Genomic DNA, 23,227 nt, shown 5'->3' with positions numbered 1-23,227 from the left:
TGATATGTATGTTCCTATTACCATTTTCTTAATTGTTGTGGGTTTGTTTTTGTAGGTCCTTTTCTTCTCTTGTGTTTCCCACTTAGAAAAGTTCCTTTAGCATTTGTTGTAGAGCTGATTTGGTGGTGCTGAATTCTCTTAGCTTTTTCGTGTCTGTAAAGCTTTTATTTCTCCGTCAAATCTGAATGAGATCCTTGCCAGGTAGAGTAATCTTGGTTGTAGGTTCTTCCCTTTCATCACTTTAAATATGTCATGCCACTCCCTTCTGACTTGTAGAGTTTCTGCTGAGAAATCAGCTGTTACCTTTATGGGAGTTCCCTTGTATATTATTTGTCGTTTTTCCCTTGTTGCTTTCAATAATTTTTCTTTGTCTTTAATTTTTGTCAATTTGATTACTATGGGTCTTGACGTGTTTCTCCTTGGGTTTACCCTGCCTGGGACTCTCTGTGTTTCCTGGACTTGGGTGGCTATTTCCTGTCCGATGTTAGGGAAGTTTTCGACTATAATCTCTTCAAATATTTTCTCGGGTCCTTTCTCTGTCTCTTCTCCTTCTGGGACCCCTAAAATGCGAATGTTGTTGTGTTTAATGTTGTCCCAGAGGTCTCTTAGGCTGTCTTCATTTATTTTCATTCTTTTTTCTTTATTCTGTTCTGCAGCAGTGAATTCCAGCATTCTGTCTTCCAGGTCACTTTTCTGTTCTTCTGCCTCAGTTATTCTGCTATTGATTCCTTCTAGTGTATTTTTCATTTCAGTTATTGTATTGGTCATCTCTGTTTGTTTGTTCTTTAATTATTCTAGGTGTTTGTTCTTTAATTCTTCTAGATCTTTGTTAAACATTTTTTGCATGTTCTCGATCTTTGCCTCCATTCTTTTTCCGAGGTCCTGGATTATCTTCACTACCATTATTCTGAATTCTTTTTCTGGAAGATTGCCTATCTCCACTTCATTTAGTTGTTTTTCTGGAGTTTTATCTTGTTCCTTCATCTGGTTCATAGCCCTCTGCCTTTTCATCTTGTCTGTCTTTCTGTGAATGTGGTTTTTTTCCCAGAGGCTGCAGGATTGTAGTTCTTCTTGCTTCTTATGTCTGCCCTCTCATCTTTAATTTCTTTTGTCAGTGTCTTATAGTTTTCTACATACAGGTCTTATATCTCCTTAGGTAGGTTTATTCCTAGGTATTTTATTCTTTTTGTTGCAATGGTAAATGGGAGTGTTTCCTTAATTTCTCTTTCAGATTTTTCATTATTAGTGTATAGAAATGCCAGAGATTTCTGTGCATTAATTTTGTATCCTGCTACTCAACCAAATTCATTGATTAGCTCTAGTAGTTTTCTGGTGGCATCTTCAGGATTCTCTATGTATAGTATCATGTCATCTGCAAACAGTGACAGTTTTACTTTTTTTCCGATTTGGATTCCTGTTATTTCTTTTTCTTCTCTGATTGCTGTGGCTACAACTTCCAAAACTATGTTGAATAGTAGTGGTGAGAGTGGGCAACTGTGTCTTGTTCCTGATATTAGTGGAAATGGTTTCAGTTTTTCACCATCGAGAACGGTGTTGGCTGTGGGTTTGTCATATATGGCCTTTATTTTGTTGAGGTAAGTTCCCTCTGTGCCTACTTTCTGGAGGGATTTTATCATAAATGGGTGTTGAATTTGGTCAAAGCTTTTTCTGCATCAATTGAGATGATCATATGGTTTTTATCCTTCAGTTTGTTAACATGGTGTATCACATTGATTGATTTGCGTATATTGAAGAATCTTTGCATTCCTGGGATAAACCCCAGTTGATCATGTTGTATGATCCTTTTAATGTGCTGTTGGATTCTGTTTGCTAGTATTTTATTGAGGATTTTTGCATCTATGTTCATCAGTGATATTGGCCTGTAGTTTTCTGTTTTTGTGACATCTTTGTCTGGTTTTGGTATCAGGGTGATGGTGGCCTCGTAGAATGAGTTTCGGAGTGTTCCTCCCTCTGCTATATTTTGGAAGAGTTTGAGAAGGATAGGTGTTAGCTCTTCTGTAAATATTTGATAGAATTCGCTTGTGAAGCCATCTGGTCCTGGGCTTTTGTTTGTTGGAAGATTTTTCATCACAGTTTCCATTTCAGTGCTTGTGATTGGTCTGTTTATATTTTCTGTTTCCTCCTGGTTCAGTCTTGGAAGGTTGTGCTTTTCTAAGAATTTGTTCCTTTCTTTCAGGTAGTCCATTTTATTGGCATATAATTGCCTGTAGTAATCTCTCATGATCCTTTTTATTTCTGCAGTGTCAGTTGTTACTTCCCGTTTTTCATTTCTAATTCTGTTGATTTGAGTCTTCTCCCTTTTTTTTCTTGATGAGTCTGGCTAATGGTTTACCAATTTTGTTTATCTTCTCAAAGAACCAGCTTTTAGTTTTATTGATCTTTGCTATTGTTTTCTTTGTTTCTATTTCATTTATTACTGCTCTGATCTTTATGATTTCTTTCCTTCTGCTAACTTTGGGTTTTGTTTGTTCTTCTTTCTCTAGTTCCTTTTGGTGTAAGGTTAGATTGTTTATTTGAGATTTTTCTTCTTTCTTGTGGTAGGCTTCTATGGCTATAAACTTCCCTCTTAGAACTGCATCCCATAGGTTTTGGATCATCATGTTTTCATTGTAAATTGTCTCTAGGTATTTTTTGATTTCCTCTTTGATTTCTTCAGTGATCTCTTGGTTATTTAGTAACATATTGTTTAGCCTCCATGTGTTTGTATTTTTTACAGATTTTTTCCTGTAATTGATATCTAGTCTCATAGCATTGTTGTTGGAAAAGATACTTGATACAATTTCTTAAATTTATCAAGGCTTGATTTGTGACCCAAGATATGATCTATCCTGGAGAATGTTCCATGAGCACTTGAGAAGAAAGTGTATTGTGTTGTTTTTGGATGGAATGTCCTATAAATATCAATTGAGTCCATCTTGTTTAATGTGTCATTTAAAGTCTGTGTTTCCTTATTTATTTTCATTTTGTATGATCTGTCCATTGGTGAAAGTGGGGGGTTACAGCCCCCTACTATGATTGTGTTACTGTCGATTTCTCCTTTTATGGCTGTTAGCATTTGCCTTAAGTATTGACGTGCTCCTATGTTGGGTGCATAAATATTTACAACTGTTAAATCTTCTTCTTGGACTGATCCCGTGATCATTATGTAGTGTCCTTTTTTGTCTCTTGCAGTAGTCTTTATTTTAAAGTCTATTTTGTCTGTTATGAGAATTGCTACTCCAGCTTTCTTTTGATTTCCATTTGCATGGAATATCTTTTTCCATCCCCTCACTTTCAGTCTGTATTTGTCCCTAGATCTTAAGTGAGTCTCTTGTAGACAGCATATATATGGGTTTGTTTTTGTATCTGTTCAGCCAGTCTATGTCTTTTGGTTGGAGCATTTAATCCATTTACACTTAAAGTAATTATCGATATGTATGTTCCTATTACCATTTTCTTAATTGTTTTGGATTTGTTTTTGTAGGTCATTTTCTTCTCTTGTGTTTCCTGCCTAGAGAAGTTCCTTTAGCATTTGTTGTAAAGCTGGTTTGGTGGTGCTGAATTCTCATAGCTTTTGCTTGTCTGGAAAGGTTTTAATTTCTCCATCGAATCTGAATGAGACCCTTGCTGGGTAGAGAAATCATGGTTGTAGGTTTTTCCTTTTCATCACTTTAAATATGTCCTGCTACTCCCTTCTGGCTTGCAGAGTTTCTGCTGAAAGATCTGCTGCTAACCTTATGGGGATTCCCGTGTATGTTATTTGTTGCTTTTCCCTTGCTGCTTTTAATATTTGTTCTTTGTATTTAATTTTTGATAGTTTGATTAATATGTGTCTTGGCATGTTTCTCCTTGGGTTTATCCTGTATGGGACTCTCTGCACTTCCTGGACTTGATTGACTGTTTCCTTTCCCATATTAGGGAAGTTTTCAACTATAATCTCTTCAAATATTTTCTCAGTCCCTTTTTCTTCTCTTCTTCTTCTAGGACCCCTATAATTCGAATGTTGGTGCATTTAATGTTGTCTCAGTGGTCTCTGAGACTATCCTCAATTCTTTTCATTCTTTTTTCTTTACTCTGCTCTGCGGTAGTTATTTCCAGTATTTTATCTTCCTGGTCACTTATCCGTCTTCTGCCTCAGTTATTCTGCTATTGATTCCTTCTGGAGAAATTTAAATTTCATTTATTATGCTGTTCATCATTGTTTGTTTTCTCTTTAGTTAGTTCTAGGCCCTTGTTAAATGTTTCTTGTATTTTCTCCGTTCTATTTCCAAAAATTTGTGTCATCTTTACTATCATTACTCTGAATTCTTTTTCAGGTAGACTACCTATTTCCTCTTCATTTGTTTGGTCTGTTGGGTTTTTACTGTGCCCCTTCTTCTACTGTGTATTTCTCTGTCTTCTCATTTTACTTAACTTACTATATTTGGTGTCTCCTTTTTGCAGGCTGCAGGTTCATAGTTCCCATTGTTTTTGGTGTCTGCCCCCAGTGGGTAAGGTTGGTTCAATGGGTTGTGTAGGCTTCCTGGTAGAGGGGACTGGTGCCTGTGTTCTGGTGGGTGAAGCTGGATCTTGTCTTTCTAGTGGGTAGGACCACATCTGGTGGTGTGTTTTGGGGTGTCTGTGACCTTATTATGATTTTAGGCAGCCTCTCTGCTAATGGGTGGAGTTGTGTTCCTGTCTTCCTAGTTGTTTAGCATGGGGTGCCCAGCACTGGAGCTTCCTGGTCTTTGAGTGGAGCTGGGTCTTAGCATTGAGACAGAGATCTCTGGGAGAACTCTGGCCAATTGATATTATGTGGGGCTGGGAAGACTCTGGTGGTCCAGTGTCCTGAACTCAGCTCTCCCACCTCAGAGGCTCAAGCCTGACACCCCACAGGAGTACCAAGACCCTGTCAACCACACGGTTTGATCAGTATTGATAGTCCTAGCCTCTTGATTACTTGTCTTGTTTTTCCAGTTCTGGGCAGAAGTAATGAGTTCTTCCAACTGGGGGTGCCTCTGTTCTAAATCCCGCAGTGTTGCCTATAAAACGAGAAGGTGATGTAGGCGAGCTAAATTAGTCTTTCCTCAAAATTGACTCCATTAAGAATCACCTGATTCCTTTGCCTCACTTCAGAGTGAATGAATTAGATAGCTGGAGGAGGGCTGGAAATATGTCTGAAGGAAGGTTTTTGAGGCAACACCCCAGCATGTGTACTGGATGGCGGGCAAGGGCACTGTCAAGATGAGTACTTTTAAATATGCTTCTTAGCTATTTGTATATCTCTTTTTTAGTAAGTCTTCTAGCCACTGTTCTATTAAGTGTCTTTTTCTTGTTGATTTGTAGAAGTTCTTTATATATTCTGGATCCGTTCATTTGTGCTGTATAATTATTGCAAATATCTTCTCCAGCTTTATGGTTACTTTTTCATTCTTAATTATGTTTCTTGATGAACAAAGTTATCAGTTTTAATATAACCTAATTTATCAATTTTTTAAACTTTTGAGCTTAGTGGTTTTAATATCCTATTTAAGAAACCTTTGCAAACTTAATTCAGTGATGTTTTATCATATCACAGTGCTATTTTAGGGGTCACAACTTCAGGTGCCTTATCAATAACAGGCATCAATTTGGGTTGATATTTCGGTAACTTTGGAAAGATCCCTGGGTTTTTGTTTCTGTGTAGAGTCCAGTAGCCAACATATATGCCTTGGGATGTTACATTTCAGTAAAATATTGTTTTCATCTTACTTTTTTTTGGAGGGTTATTTTTTTAGCCATCAAATTGAGAAGAAAATTCAAAATGTTGTTTACTCGACTTTGTTTTTTCCAGAGACAGCTTGGCCTAAAGAAAAAAGCATCCATTTAGTGCAATGGCCTTTTGTCTGATGCTTTTTAGTAGCAAATCATCCACTCTCTTTGAGCCACAGTACTCTCTTCTGCAAAAGCTGTGGAATAATTCCTGCCAAGTCAGGAGTAATTTCTACCATGTCATGGTCCTCCTATGAAAATAATAACAACAACAGTAACAATAAGATGATACAGCACCTACAATGCACCAATACTTTGTGGAGTAGCTACCATATTTGGAGGACACACTGCCAAGAACTTTGGCAAATAACAGTGAGTATGACATAGAATCTCAGGTTTACTGTCTACCAGGAGTGACAGAAAAGTATCACAAAGGATTGAAATTTTTAATGGAGAAAGTGAATGCACCAGGGAGTAAACTCATTTGATTTTCTCTGGAGAAATGTTCTTTTTTTGTACAGCTCTTCCCAACAGCAAAAGACTTTATAGAGTTAAATGCAAATGAGAAAACTAATACAGGACTTATAAAGCCAAATACATAAAACTTTCAGTAGTTGAATGCAAATCTTTAATCTGACACTAACGCTTGATACTATGTACATATCTGTGGCTCTGTTTTGTTAGTTCCTGCTCAGCTATTTCTTTATTTTGAAAGGCAAAATACTCTTTCAAAGCCTGCCATTGATTAAAACCATTTTTGGGGACTTCCCTGGTGATCCAGTGGTTAAGGTTCTGTGCTTCCAATGCAGGGGGCACAGGTTTGATCCCTAGTCAGGGAACTAAGATCCCACATGCTGTGTGGCGCGACCACAAAAAAAAAACATTTTGGAAAACTCTAAGCACTTCCGTGAAAGCCAGTTTACAAGGCCTATCAGAAAACCTGTCTGTTTATTGACATTATTTTAACTAAAAGTGGCATTACCCTTCTTGGCATCAGACTTCACTTTGAAAGACTTTAGACCGTGTCCAAAGTCACAACCACCTTCCACAGAAGACTGTCATCAACTAGTTGTTTTCGTAGACATACCCAGGGTAGGGCTATCAGAGTTAGCAAATAAGAATACAGGATCCCCAGTTAAATTTGGATTTCAAATAAATAACGAACACTTTTTTAGTATAAGTATGTACCATGCTTATACTAAATTCAGATTTAACTGGGCACCTGTACTTTAGTTGGCATCCCTACCCAGGTATTGAAGATAATTCCAGAAGAGGAGTTTCTGTAACTGCTTTGTGTAGTGGTGGCATTACGGGACTAAAATACAGTCTCTCAAGGCAACTACCTTAAAGCGGATAATCCTCATTTACACATCTAGATTATGAGATTTTTTTTAAGGTTCACCTTATGGTCAGACTTCATAACATTATAGCCAAGAAAGCACACATTAGGAGGTAACAAGCTACAAAAAGCATGTGGATTTCATTAGTATACGTTGTTTATTACACCTTGACCAATTTCTTAAATTGTAAAACAAACTACTTCCTGACAACCTCTCTAAAATCAACCTATGCTTATTTAATGAGTCAGATCAACTGTTTTTTTTTTTTTTAAGAAACCATTCTATTGAGGTAAGATTGGCATGTAAAAAGCTGTACGTATTTAATGCACACAACTCAGTGAGTTTGGTCAGATCAACTAGTTTTATTCAAGTATCTTAGGGAACAATGAATAAAACAAACAGAAAAGTTGTACTACCATAACAACAAATGAAAAGGGGAATTCCGCATTAGAGATTGGCCTTAAGTTTGACCAGTTCCTGGTCTTTACTCTGTTTCCTCTAACTTCAGCGGTGAAGAAGCATGAGAATGTCTAAGGGAGCACCCCAGTGACTCATACCTTTGTTTACCCATCATCTAGTGATGGCAACTTGTCATTAAGAACCCAAGCAGTAAAACACCACCAGCTTATAGAAATGAGAGGTCTGAGGCTGTGAGGTATGAGGCATATGGCCAGGTGTTTTATATACTTTCAAGTATTTTAATAACGCTTATTAAAATATAGTCAGTGCTTCCAGACATAGTATGCCTTCTATACTCAACATGAATTTGCTTTGAATCATTTTCTTTGTGCTTCCAGTAGTTTCCAGTTTTGTTTTTAAAAGCAAAAAGTTACTTTTCTTTTTTTGAATATTTATTTGGTTGCCCCGGGTTTTAGTTGCAGAGGCTCCCTAGTTGTGGCTTGCCAGCTTCTTAGTTGAGGCACGTGGGCTCCTCAGTTGTGGCAGGCAGGCTCCTTAGTTGCAGCTCACGGGCTCCTTAGTTGTGACCTGCAAACTCTCAGTTGTGGCATGCATGTGGGATCCAGTTCTCTGACCAGGGATTGAACCCTGCATTGGGAGCACAGAGTCTTAACCACTGTGCTGCCAGGGAAGTCCCGAAAAGTTACTTTTCTATAGAAGGCAATCAGTAGAAGAATTTGGCCAGAAAGCAGGAAGGGCAATAAGGCATCTTTTCTCATTCTATCAAAAGGAAATGTCTTTTAAAAACTTAGACTTTCTTTTAGCCAATTATTGTTTTTCAACAATCGTATCTTACTAATTACAAAGTGAGATGCCTAAAGTTGGAAGAAAGTTGAGAATTGTTACTGCTTTGGCAAATCTGAGTCTTGGCCTAAGGGTAGAAAGTAACTGAGATGTTAAAGATGAAAGAATTGCTAAGAGGTTCAAAGAAAACAACCAAATGAAAAAGAAAAGAGAAGGAAACAATTACTAACTCTAAGAAAAGCAACAGGTTACATAAGAAAGTCAATTTCTTCTTAGTACACTATGTGCCTTGGCTGTGAATGATATTTATACAAAATACATGCTGAATTTTCTCTAACAGAAATCATGATATAGTTCTACCAGGAAAACTGGGGACAAGATGTGTGTGTATATGTGTGTGAAGGTGGGGAAAGGAGGGACTTGATAAGGGTGCTAAGTCTTCAGTTTCCCTGGCAGGAAGGTAATAGAACATACTTAAACTATAAAACATCAGGAAATAGTTATAGTACATAGCTACTTAGAAATCTGGAGGTCAGTACTAGAAGAAACAGCTAAAAAAACATAAAGCAGTTTTTCTGGAGAGTGAGAATCAAGGGTGAGGACACTTGTGGGAGCGGGTATTGCTGGTTTGGTGATAAGCCTTGTGATACCGTTTGACTTTTTTACCCATATACACATATTAGCTTAACAAAATTAAAACTTTCATAAAATCAAGGACCTCTCCTAAAACTAAACTAATATCAACATTTTTAATAATAATAAAACAAAAGGAGGAGATGACTGTTTGGGGGCAGGATATGGAATATATTCTTAGTTTCAAATAAGTTCCACAAATAAATAAGACTTCAGGAACATAACCTGTTTATAAGGATGGGCCTTTCTACATTTCAAACCAACAATGGTATGAGATATGCCTTGGGAGGTTCTAGATACAGCCTGGCTTCCCCCACCTTGTCCCCTTGTTCAGTTCTTTCCTGTTTCATGTTGGGAGTGAACTGTATTACCTCTTGGAGGATTGCAAATCACCAGCCTTAACAAAGCTAATGTTTCTAGGTCCATCAAACTCAGTTCTCCTAGAAGTGAACATGGGACTGAACTTTTGAGGCCCAACGTCCCTTTTTGGATCTGAGAATGAGCTGGGAAACTCAAACCTCCTTCCTTTTTTTGCTCTTTTCAAAGAGGTAAAGGGACTTGTGATGACGCTTAAGGGGGAGGACTTTTTCCAGATTAAGCAAACGGGGTGCCGTGGAAAACAAAAAGTCAACAATACATTCAGCTTAGTGGGACTTTGCAAACTTCCAGAATTGTTCAATCAGACTTCAAATCTCTGGGGAAAAGAGAAAGTTCTTAGTCTACTAGGTTTATACTTGGGTTTAGATTAGGTTGCAGGTGCTTTCCACTTGGCTAGCAAAATTCCTCCAACTGCTAGAATTTGCAAAGCAGCCAGGGCTGAGCTGGGAGCATTTCTCATGTTTGTGCTGGGCCAGGCTTCCCCCAGGAGCCAGTTATCCTTTGGCATCAAACACCCATTGGTCAGAGAAAGTTCCAACATATCACCTGATCCAGGTGGCTGCCCTGAGGAGAAGAAAGGAGCAGAGGGGACACTCACAGAGCCAGTGAGCAGGGCTCTTGCAATGTAGGGGGACACTCCTTCCCTTCTACCTTTACAAGAAGGGAAATTCTGGTGTGTTTGTTCTCTGCTATGGGCCCTTCTCCTCATCTTAGAAGCTCTGGGCCCATTCACTGCAGTAGAAGGATCGTTCTCTGCTAGTTCCGTCACAGAGAGGACTGCACTGGGACCTTTGCCTGAATCTCCAGTGACAGCAGCCCATGCCACGTAGAGCTTGAGAGTCAAGGACACCCTTGTTTCTCTGGTGCCACATTCATAAGACATTTCCCTTAGACATTTCCAGGTCTCAGGAACAGTAGAAGCACATCTTCACTTAAGCCTGAAATGCAAAAGTTGAATTACCTAGTAAGTTAGAGAATGGGTATCTATTTTGAGATAGGTGTCTTTATAAAAAGCTTCACCATGGAACTTGGGCTATTAGACTGATTAAAATTCTACTTAAAATACATCTTTTTCAGACATGTATAGCACAGTAGTGCTAGGGCTGGGTATAAATGCTAAATTAAAAAATGCCCTCAACTATTTTTATGGATGATTTTCTGCTATTATAGAAATAATGCTGTGTTAACTTTCCTCATAAATCCTATCTCCACAACTAGAATATAAGATCCTTAAAGTCAAGGACTATATGACCCATTTCTTTTTATCTCAATTCCTGACCTAGATCTTACACATACTAGATTCTCAATATATTCTGTGTGTTGATAATGACATTTACAAATATGTTCTTTTATTTATACGAAATATTGAGGAATAGCCATCAAAAAATATGACTTAGATTAAGAGTATATTAGGTCTTTTTTTTCTTTTGTGCATATTCTAATTTTTCTACAGTGCCTGGGGGTGGGTGAGAATCTCTGCCCTTGACAACATTCTTTCCCCTAAGAGGGCAAATGGGCCACAAATATATTTGAATGTAATAATAAAACATAAATAAAAATAATCAAAGCTAATTATTGAGCACTTGCTATATGTCAGGAACTGCTTTAAGCTCTTTAAATGTGTTAGCTCATTTAACCCTAAAAATGATTCAGCTAATCACAGCCATCTCAACATCATCTTAAGAAACATCCTGTGCTCAAAAACTGGGTTATTTCCTGATTTTATGCAAGCAGAGTAACATACTTACTGTACGGTCCTATTCATCACCACATTATGTGTTATAAGTAGAGGTGCAAACGAACTAAGAAATTGTTTTTTTGGTTTTTTTTTATGGTTATTTTTGGCTGTGTTGGGTCTTTGTTGCTGTGCGCCGGCTTTCTCTAGTTGTGGCGAGCGAACGCTACTCTTTGTTGCTGTGCACGGGCTTCTCATTGTGGTGGCTTCTCTCGCTATGGAGCACGGGCTCTAGGTGCATGGGCTTCAGTAGTTGTGGTGCATGGGCTCAGTAGTTGTGACTCGTGGGCTCTAGAGCGCAGGCTCAGTAGTTGTGGTGCACGGGCTTATTTGCTCCGTGGCATGTAGAATCTTCCCAGACCAGGGATCGAACCCATGTCCCCTGCATTGGCAGGCAGATTCTTAACCACTGCGCCACCTGGGAAGTCCTGAAATTGTTTTTTATGAGTAGAGATTTTGAAACTGAGAGTCTACTGGGTCTCACATCACTGCCTTGTGGCATAAAGAGGACTGGCTCACTAGATGAGAATTCTCTAAGTACCACCCTGACTAATTCATCTTATAAGGCATGGAGTGATCACACATGCATTTAAAATGATTCTACTTAAAGTAAAGTACAGCCTGTAGTATACAGAGTTTTCGAGGTTGGTCTTCTAGCCCTGAGAATTCCCCCATCAGATGGGCAGTGGAAGCTAGTTTACCCTACCCATGGTTCTCTAGTGTTTCCAGGGAAGCAAAAACCATGCATAATGAAAGCAAAGAGAAGTCCATGCAGATCCAGGGCCAACCCATCACCCCACCCAAACCAGAAAATCAGGAGCCTAATGCCATGGAATGTGCTGTGCTTCCCCCTCTCACCAGCCACCAGCTGGATGCAAGACTTCCTGATATGTTCCTGGAACTCAGGGAGGATGGAATTGGGAGAACAGGTCAGACCATCACTGCCATAAACTGGAGCAGTCACTGCAGTACAACAGAATTTATTATGTTAAAGAAAATAATGATGATAAAGAGCACTAGTACTGAAAACCATTTCACTTATTTACTGTAGATCAGCCTCCTGACGTTCTAGGACATTTCTGCCGTCAGGCCCAGGGTGACGAACAGACACTAAAGAGGGAAGGAGTGGGAGTGACTAATGTTGACAGAAAGGAGAATCGGAATTTTGGAGCTGAGAAGTCCTAAGATCTTCCATTTCCTGAAGAGGAAACAGAGGCACAGAGAGACTCAGGGACTTACCTAAGATCACACAGCATAGTCAGTACTATTGGAATCTAGAAGTGCAAAGCACACTGGACTTCTAGTTCAGTGTGCTTTCACCAGGGATATTCCTTTTTTATTTATTTATTTTTCTTTTTTTAATAAAACAATGAAACATTTCAAAAAACTTGGAAATTTTAGCAACAACAAAAAAATCATCCATAATCACAACTTTCCAATAACTATTATCATTTATGTATATTTTCTTCCCATATGTCTTTATTTTTGTATGTTTAACATTACCATAATCATTAACCATACATATTTCCGTTTTTAAAAACAAAAGAAAAAACATTTTCTTACAAATTCAGTAATTTTTATGTTCATTCCTATTTCTTTATTGAATGTCTACATGCACCAGGTACTATTCTAAATAAAACAATGTCCCTGTGCCACAGAACTAACATTTTAGTAAGGTGGACATAGAACATATAGACAAGTAATGTATGACATTCCCCAACCAATGATGATAATTTGTGCCTGAAAAAGGGTGAATTGCGGGGTGAATTCTCATAGGCTGAAAATGTAATTAACATTAATTTCAACAAGAAAAACATTTTTTTCTTGAGCCTCCCTTTTATGTTACAAACAACACCAAACCCATCAAAATAGACACAAGGATCTCATAAATAAATAATTATCATAGGACTTATGTCTGTGTTCACAAAGCATCCATGTGATACCCAGAGTTTATGTAATTACATGTTTAATGCAAAAAAAGAAAAGATGAGTAATAAAGACTAAAAATATAGATGAAATGATGCACAAGATGAATACCTCCATGAGTCCTTTAAAAGGAGAAACTTATGGCACCCCTCATCATTTTCAAGACTGCAAGGATGATACATGGGTGCTTCTGCTAAATGTGCTCAGAAGCTTCCTAAACCCCAGAAATCCAAATCCATCCTCCTAAATGTGAAGAATGACTCATAAGCTAAAGTGGCAGTATTAAATAAAACTGATTAAGTCTCTCTACCTCTGACTGGCACGAGTGGCACCTCCAGTGGAATCCTATGGGACATAATTCATTTTCCATGTGGATAGGAATTATCAAAGCAAAAAATGCACTGGACAGAGTTATAGAGCCGTCCGTGTAGCTGATAGGGTCTTGGTGCTCCGGCCATGTGTCAGGCCTGAGCCTCTGAGCTGGGAAAGCCAAGTTCAGGACATTGGTCCACCAGAGACATCCCGGCCCCATTTAATAACAATCAGCGAGACCTCTCCCACAGATCTCCGTCTCAATGCTAAGACCCCTCTCCATTCAATGACCAGCAAGCTCCAGTGCTGGACACCTCATGCCAAACAACTAGCAAGACAGGAACACAACCCCACCCATTAGCAGAGAGGCTTCCTAAAATCATAATAAGTTCACAGACACCCCAAAACACACCACCAGACGTGGTCCTGCCCAGCAGAAAGACAAGATCCAGCCTCATTCACCAGAACACAGGCACCAGTCCCCTCTACCAGGAAGCCTACACAACCCACTGACCCAACCTTATCCACTGGGGGCAGACACCAAAAACAATGGGAACTACGAACCTGCAGCCTGTGAAAAGGAGGCCCCAAACACAGTAAGTTAAGCAAAATGGGAAGACACAGAAGTACACAGCATATGAAGGAGCAAGGTAAAATCCCACCAGACCAAACAAATGAAGAGGAAATAGGTAGTCTACCTGAAAATGAATTCAGAGTAATGATAGTAAAGATGATCCAAAATCTTGGAAATAGAATGGGGAAAGTACAAGAAACATTTAACAAGGACCTAGAAGAACTAAAGAGCAAACAAACAATGATGAACAACACAATAAATGAAATAAAAAATTCTCTAGAAGGAATCAATAGCAGAATAACTGAGGCAGAAGAACGGATAGGTGACCAGGAAGATAAAATGGTGGAAATAACTACCGCAGAGCAGAATAAAGAAAAAGAATGAGAAGAATTGAGGACAGTCTCAGACCTCTGGGACAACATTAAATGCACCAACATTCAAATTATAGGGGTCCCATAAGAAGAAGAGAAAAAAAAAGGACTGAGAAAATACTTGAAGAGATAGTTGAAGACGTCCCTAATATGGGAAAGGAAATAGTCAATCAAGTCCAGGAAGTGCAGAGAGTCCCATACAGGATAAATCCAAGGAGAAACACGCAAGACACATATTAATCAAACTATAAAAAATTAAGTACAAAGAAAAATATTAAAAGCAGCAAGGGAAAAGCAACAAATAACATACAAGAGAATCCCCATAAGGTTAGCAGCAGATCTTTCAGCAGAAACTCTGCAAGCCAGAAGGGAGTAGCAGGACATATTTAAAGTGATGAAAAGGAAAAACCTACAACCATGATTTCTCTACCCAGTAAGGGTCTCATTCAGATTTGATGGAGAAATTAAAACCTTTCCAGACAAGCAAAAGCTATGAGAATTCAAAACCACCAAGCCAGCTTTACAACAAATGCTAAAGGAACTTCTCTAGGCAGGAAACACAAGAGAAGAAAATGACCTACAAAAACAAACCCATAACAATTAAGAAAATGGTAATAGGAACATACATATCGATAATTATCTTAAACGTCAATGGATTAAATGCTCCAACCAAAAGACACAGACTCACTGAATGGATACGAAAATAAGACCCATATATATGCTGTCTACAAGAGACCCACTTCAGACCTAGGGACACATACAGACTGAAAGTGAGGAGATGGAAAAACATATTCCATGCAAATGGAAATCAAAAGAAAGCTGGAGTAGCAATTCTCATATCAGACAAAATAGACTTTAAAATAAAGACTATTACAAGAGACAAAGAAGGACCCTACATAATGATCAAGGGATCAATCCAAGAAGAAGATTTAACAGTTGTAAATATTTATGCACCCAACATAGGAGCATGTCAATACTTAAGGCAAATGCTAACAGCCATAAAAGGAGAAATCGACAGTAACACAATCATAGTAGGGGACTGTAACCCCCCACTTTCACCAATGGACATTTCGTCCAAAATGAAAATAAATAAGGAAACACAAGCTTTAAATGATACATTAAACAAGATGGACTTAATTGATATTTATAGGACATTCCATCCAAAAACTACACTTTCTTCTCAAGTGCTCATGGAACATTCTCCAGGATAGATCGTATCTTGGGTCACAAATCAAGCCTTGGTAAATTTAAGAAATCGTATTAAGTATCTTTTCCGATGACAATGCTATGAGACTAGATATCAATTACAGGAAAAAATCTTTAAAAAATACAAACACATGGAGGCTAAACAATATGTTACTAAATAACCAAGAGATCACTGAGGAAATCAAAAAATGCCTAGAAACAAATGACAATGAAAACACGACGACCCAGAACCTGTGGGATGCACAGGGAAGAGGGAAGTTCATAGCAATACAATCCTACCTTAAGAAAGAAGAAACATCTCAAATAAACAACCTAACCTAACACCTAAAGCAATTAAAGAAAGAAGAACAAAAAAACCCCAAAGTTAGCAGAAGGAAGGAAATCATAAAGATGAGATCAGAAATAAATGAAAAAGAGATGAAGGAAATGATAGCAAAGATAAGTAAAACTAAAAGCTGGTTCTTTGAGAAGATAAACAAAATTGATAAACCATTAGCCAGACTCATCAAGAAAAAAATGGAGAAGACTCAAATCAACAGAATTAGAAATGAAAAACGGGAAGTAACAACTGACACTGCAGAAATAAAAAGGATCATGAGAGATTACTACAGGCAATTATATGCCAATAAAATGGACAACGTGGAAGAAATGGACAAATTCTTAGAAAAGCACAACCTTCCAAGACTGAACCAGGAAGAAACAGAAAATATAAACAGACCAATCACAAGCACTGAAATGGAAACTGTGATGAAAAATCTTCCAACAAACAAAAGCCCAGGACCAGATGGCTTCACAAGTGAATTCTATCAAAAATTTACAGAAGAGCTAACACCTATCCTTCTCAAACTCTTCCAAAATATAGCAGAGGGAGGAACACTCCGAAACTCATTCTACGAGGCCACCATCACCCTGATACCAAAACCAGACAAAGATGTCACAAAAAAAAACTACAGGCCAATATCACTGATAAACATAGATGCAAAAATCCTCAGTAAAATACTAGCAAACAGAATCCAACAGCACATTAAAAGGATCATACACCATGATCAAGTGGGGTTTATCCCAGGAATGCAAAGATTCTTCAATATATGCAAATCAATCAATGTGATACACCATGTTAACAAATTGAAGAATAAAAACCATATGATCATCTCAATTGATACAGATAAAGCTTTCGACAAAACTTAATACCCATTTATGATAAAAACCCTCCAGAAAGTAGGCATAGAGGGAACTTAATTCAACATAATAAAGGCCTTATATGACAAACCCACAGCCAGCATCGTTCTCAATGGTGAAACACTGAAACCATTTCCACTAAGATCAGGAACAAGACAAGGTTGCCCACTCTCACCACTATTATTCAACATACTTTTGGAAGTTTTAGCCACAGCAATCAGAGAAGAAAAAGAAATAACAGGAATCCAAATCAGAAAATAAGTAAAACTGTAACTGTTTGCAGATGACCTGACACTATACATAGAGAATGCTAAAGATGCTACCAGAAAACTACTAGAGCTAATCAATGAATTTGGTTAAGTAGCAGGATACAAAATTAATGCACAGAAATCTCTTGCATTCCTATACACTAATAATGAAAATCTGAAAGAGAAATTAAGGAAACATTCCCATTTACCATTGCAACAAAAAGAATAAAATACCTAGGCATAAACCTACCTAAGGAGACAAAAGACCTGTATGCAGAAAACTATAAGACCCTGATGAAAGACATTAAAGATGATCCAAACAGAAGGAGAGATATACCATGTTCTTGGATTGGAAGAATCAACATTGTGAAAATGACTTTACTACCCAAAGCAATGTACAGATTCAGTGAAATCCCTATCAAACTACCAATGGCATTTTTCACTGAACTAGAGCAAAAAATCTCACAATTTGTATGGAAACACAAAAGACCCCAAATAGCCAAAGCAATCTTGAGAAAGAAAAACAGAGCTGCAGGAGTCAGGCTCCCTGACTTCAAACTATACTACAAAGCTACAGTAATCAAGACAGTATGGTACTGGCATAAAAACAGAAATATAGATCAATGGAACAGGATAGGAAGCCCGGAGATAAACCCATACAACTATGGTCACCTTATCCTTGATAAAGGAGGCAAGAATATACAATGGAGAAAAGACAGCCTCTCTTCAATAAGTGGTGCTGGGAAAACTGGGCAGCTATATGTAAAAGAATGAAATTAGAACACTCCCTAACACCATACACAAAAATAAACTCAAAATGGATTAAAGACCTAAAGGTAAGGCCAGACACTATAAAACTCTTAGAGGAAAACATAGGCAGAACACTCTATGACATAAATCACAGCAAGATCCTTTTTGACCCACCTTCTAGAGAAATGGAAATAAAAAACTAAACTAAACTAATGGGACCTAATGAAACTTAAAATCTTTTGCATAGCAAGGGAAACCATAAAGAAGACAAAAAGACAACCCTCAGAATGGGAGAAAATATTTGCAAACGAAGCAACAGAGAAAGGATTAATCTCCAAAAAGTACAAGAAGCTGATGCAGCTCAATATCAAAAACACAAACAACACAATCCAAAAATGGGCAGAAGTCCTAAATAGACAGTTCTCCATAGAAGATACACAGATTGCCAACAAACACATGAAAGAATGCTCAACATCACTAATCATTAGAGAAATGCAAATCAAAACTACAATGAAGTATCACCTCACACCAGTCAGAATGGCCATCATCAAAAAATCTACAGACAATAAATGCTGGAGAGGGTGTGGAGAAAAGGGAATCCTCTTGCACTGTTGGTGGGAATGTAAATTGATACAGCCACTATGGAGAACAGTATGGAGGTTCCTTAAAAAACTAAAAATAGAACTACCATTTGACCCAGCAATCCCACTACTGGGCATATAACCTGAGAAAACCATAATTCAAAAAGAGTCATGTACCACAATGTTCATTGCAGCTCTATTTACAATAGCCAGGAATGGAAGCAACCTAAGTGTCCATCGACGGATGAATGGATAAAGAAGATGTGGCACATACATACAATGGAATATTAGTCAGCCATAAAAAAAACCGAAATTGAGTTATTTGTTATGAGGTGGATGGACCTAGAGTCTGTCATACAGAGTGAAGTTAAGTCAGAAAGAGAAAAACGAATACCGTATGCTTACACATAAATATGGAATCTAAGAAAAAAAAAATGGTTATGAAGACCCTAGGGGCAGGGCAGGAATAAAGACGCAGACATAGAGAATGGACCTGAGGACACCAGGAGGGGGAAGGATAAGCTGGGACGAGGTGAGAGAGTGGCATGGACATATATACACTACCAAATGTAAAATAAATAGTTAGTGGGAAGCAGCTGCATAGCACAGGGAGATCAGCTCGGTGCATTGTGACCACCTAGAAGGGTGGGATAGGGAGGGTGGGAGGGAGACGCAAGAGGGAGGAGATCTGGGGATATATGTATATGTATAGCTGATTCACTTTGTTATACAGCAGAAAGTAACACAACATCGTAAAGCAATTATACTCCAATAAAGATGTTAAAAAAAAACCCAAACTGATTAAGTCTAGTTCTTGTAACACCACCTACCCCTACAACACAGTTCTCTCCAGGGCCTAACCAGTATAATGGCAGGTAGTGATGTGATGGGGGAAAAGTGTACATATATGTATATACATATCATCTCCAGATAAAAGAGGATAGGGGATGATGAGGTGTAGGGATGGGGTGAGGAGGGTCACATCTTATATAGAATAATCAGAGAAAGGAGGTCTGACTGGTCAGAGGTGACATTTCAGCACAGCTGTGAATGACATGAGAGAGTGAGCCATGGGACTATCTAGGAAAAGACCATGCTGGGAAGGAAAAAGTAAGTGCAAAGGCCATGTGGCAGAGCTTGCTGGATGTGCTCAAAGAATGGCAAGGAGGCTGGTGTGAGGGAGCCCAGTAAGGGAGGCAAGGTGGTAGGAGCTAATGGTGTCCAGGTGCTAGGTTAGGGAGGGCCTTGCTGGCTGTGCTCAAGACCTGAGTACTTTGTTAAGTCAGTGGAAGATTTTGAGCAAGGAGTGACACAAACAGATTCATATGTGAAAAATAGACTATAGGTCAGAGAGATAAATTAGGAGAATATCGTGGGATTCAACTGAGAGAAGGAGGTAGGTTGGATCAGGGTTACAGTGATTCAGACAGAGAGAAGTAGTTATATTGAATATTTTAGTTGTATTTTGAATATACAGCCAACAGGATTTGCTTTGAGTTGAATGTGACCTATCAGAGAAAAAGAGGAATCAGTACTATTAAGAATAGCAACAGCTAACAGTTACCTAATGCATGCTCTGTGCCAGGCCTTGTTTCTATGCTTTACATATATTAATCACAACTGCAATAATACTTAATGTCTTTCTAGTGCCTTCTCTATGCCAGATTCTAAATGCTTTAACATACATCACTCACATCATCCTTACAACAGTCCCATAAGTAGGCACTATTATTGTCTTCATTTTCAGATGAGAAAAATTGAGGCAGAGAGGGGTTCAGTGGTTTGTGTAAGAGTGACCCAGTAGGAAATGGTGGAGCTGAGCTTTGACCCCTGGCATTCTGGATTCAGGGTCAAGATTCCTAAATGCTGCACACAAGACCTCTTGTGACGACAAGGTTTTGACCTGAGCAACTGGGTAGGTGGTGTTGTGATCAACTGAGACAGGAATATCTGGGACCTATTAGACCTCCAACTGGAGATGTGTGGTCATTGGATGTAAAGAATCTGAAGTTCAGGGGAGAAGCCAGGGCTGAATGATCAGCATACATATGGCATTTAAGGCTAAGGGACCAGGTAGAGGAATAAAGTTCATTTGACTTCAATGTTAATTTGTTAATTTGAATTCAAATTAAATGTCTGTTGGGTATCAGGTATGGTACTAGGCACCAGACATACAGAGGTAAGTGAATCACAGAGTTCTTGCTCTTGAGAATGCATCAGGCAAGAAGGAGGAGAAAGAGGAGGAGGAAAGGGAGGAGGGGAAAAGGAGGAAGAGCAGGAAGGAGAAGGAGGAGCCATTAATGATACTGGTATGTGGGGTTTGCCTAATTAACCCAGCCGGAACACCCCATAAAAAAGCCGGATAATTGACAAGCCTCCGCCCAACGATTCATCAAGTATGAGGGGAGACTAAAGGGTTTTTCAGGCATGCTGGCTCTCAAAAGAATTACCCCCCGTGGACTCTTTCTCAGGAGGCTTCTGGGTAGTGTGCGCAACCCAGAAAAGGGAGTATACCAAAAAAGAAACCTGAGATTCAGGTAATAAGAGACCAACAGGATAAAGACTGGGGAAGTCCCTGGAGTCTGATTAAACTGAGATTCCTGGGCAACAAGTGTGCAGCAGGTCTGGAGATCAGTAAGTCCACAGTGATTACACGATGTATTGAGACATATTGATGGAGATTTACACTCTTGGGGAAGAGTTTGGGAATGAGATGACTCGGGGAAGGAAGCAGGGGATCTCTTTTTGTGAGTATGTAGATACTCCCTCAATCTCCCAGTCTTCAGTATAGAAGCCCAGCCACAGTTGTCCCCAGTGACCTCTGTCCACAGTCTCTCTGGGTTAACCTCTTCCGCGAGTGAAACTTCAGTTTTCTGCTGGGGTGGGGAAGGGGCAGTTGCCCCCTGTGGGGGCGGGAGGGAAGGCAAGGAATTGGGATTAAAATTTCCTTATGTACACATTTCCACCAGTTGTTTTCAGACTCCTCACCATCAACTTCTCCCTCTTTAAGAGTTATTGTTACCTCCAAATCCTAATCCTTTGGTGGCCTCTGAGGCATAAATAAGCCTACTTCTGGGCCCTCTATACTGCTGGCTTGAATTTTAGCTTCCTCTGGTTCTTTAAGTAGGTTTCTAGTTATTCATCTGCTTTCCAGCTTCCAAAATTTTATCCTAGTTCTTTTGTCTTTCACTCTATCTTTTATGGTTTATGCTATTTTTATCCCACTACAGTCAATTTTAGTGAGGTTTGGGAGGAAACAAAAGATAAATATATGTGTTCAGTCTGCCATGCTGCTTAAAAAGTAGTTTTCTTTTAAATTGTAAAATATTTGCATAGAGCTTAATGAATAATTATAAAGTGAACAGTCATTAACCGATACCCAAGTCAAGAAATAAAGCCTTGCTAGCACCCTAAAAGCCCTCCAGGTGTCCCTCCCTGATGGCAACTAGCTACGTCTCCCCAGAGGTAACACTAGTCTGCCTCTGACTATTATAGCTTCCTTCTTTTTCTTTATGGTTTTACCACCCAAGTCTCCATTGTGAAACAACTCAGTTTAGTTTGATCTGTTTTGGAATTTTATATAAATGGAGTGAAAAGTGAATATTCTTTTGTGTTTGGCTTCTTTTACTCAACTCTGTAAAATTCACTCATGTCATTGTTCACATCCATTTTGACTGGATGAGTATGTCCCAGACTATTTATCCGTATTTCTGTGACTGTGCTTTTGGGTTGTTTCCAGTTTGGAGTGCATCTCATGGCTGTGGACATTCTTGTACATACTCAGTGCACGTGTACACAAGTTTCATTTGGTACACAGCAGGGAGTGACCATTCTGGGTCACAGTACATGGATATCTTCATCTTTCTATCACCCATCATTTTCCAAAGTGCTTCTACCAACGTTATATGCAAGTTCCCAGTGCTTCACATTCTCGCCAACGCTTCATATCATTTGACTTTAGTTTTTGTCAATGTGGTGGCTGTGCAAACCTAACATGTATAGTGGGAACTATTTTGCTTTGTTTTGCATGTACTTGCCATCACTTTATCACCATGCTTTTTGAAAGGATTTCTGAAACTCTTCTCTCGTGAAGGCCAAATCTGTAGGCCAAATCTGTAAGGCAATCTGTTCGCTCCGTTTTTATTTCTTGTAGTTGTTCCACGTGGAGCCTTCTGACCTCCTGCTCCCATCGGGACTAGCTGCTTACTCATCCTCCAACTGCTGTTTCCCGTCATCCTTTCTGCATTTTCTCCCTCTTTTTGTGGAGCGCATTCTCCAGAAGCTTCATGAGAAACTTCTGGAGAATGTGTGTAGGGAATAACACTTTTGAGGCCTTGCCTATTTGAAAACATCTTTCTCCTCTCACTCTTGATTTGACAGTTTGATTTGCTCTAGAATTTTAGGTTGGAAATAGTTTTCCTAAAAGAACTGTGAGGGTATTATTTTATTGTCCTCTAGCTTTCAATGTTGCTGTTGAGAAACCTCATGCCATCCTGATATCTGATCTTTTTATGTGACTTTTTTTTTCTCTCTGGAAGCATTTAGGATTGTCTCTCTATGTGGTTCTGGTGTTTCACAATGTTGGGTCTCAAAGTGGGTCTTTTTAAATTCACTGTCTACGCACAGTGAGAACTTTCGACCTGAAGAATCACGTTCTTAAGATTTTTAGAAATTTTCTTGTATTTTCCTTTGAAAGTTTCGTTCTCTCCATTCTCTCTCTAGAATTCCTATAATTGTGTTTTAGACTTCCAGGATTGAACCTCTAAATTTCTTTTCTTTTAGCTTCTTTTTTTCATCTCTCTGTATTTTTTGTTCTGCTTTATAAACGGTTTTCTCAGCTTTACCTTTTAACTCTTCCACTAATTGTTCATTTCTGTTCCTTATTTTTTAATTTCCAGGAGCTCCTTCTTATTCCCTAAATGCGACATTTTAACAGCAAACTCTTCACATTTCATAAATATGGAATTTTCCTTGTTTTCTCAGGAAATGATAACTCTAGCTTTTTTTTTTTTTTTTTTTAAAGGTTTTTCTCTACTTTCTGCAGTGACACTGTTTTCTTAA

The sequence above is a fragment of the Balaenoptera borealis genome (assembly GCF_965194805.1).
Source record: "Balaenoptera borealis genome assembly, chromosome: 13".
NCBI classification, from domain to species: domain Eukaryota; kingdom Metazoa; phylum Chordata; class Mammalia; order Artiodactyla; family Balaenopteridae; genus Balaenoptera; species Balaenoptera borealis.
The sequence above is the reverse complement of the archived record's forward strand: the minus strand, read 5'-3'. Positions refer to the sequence as shown.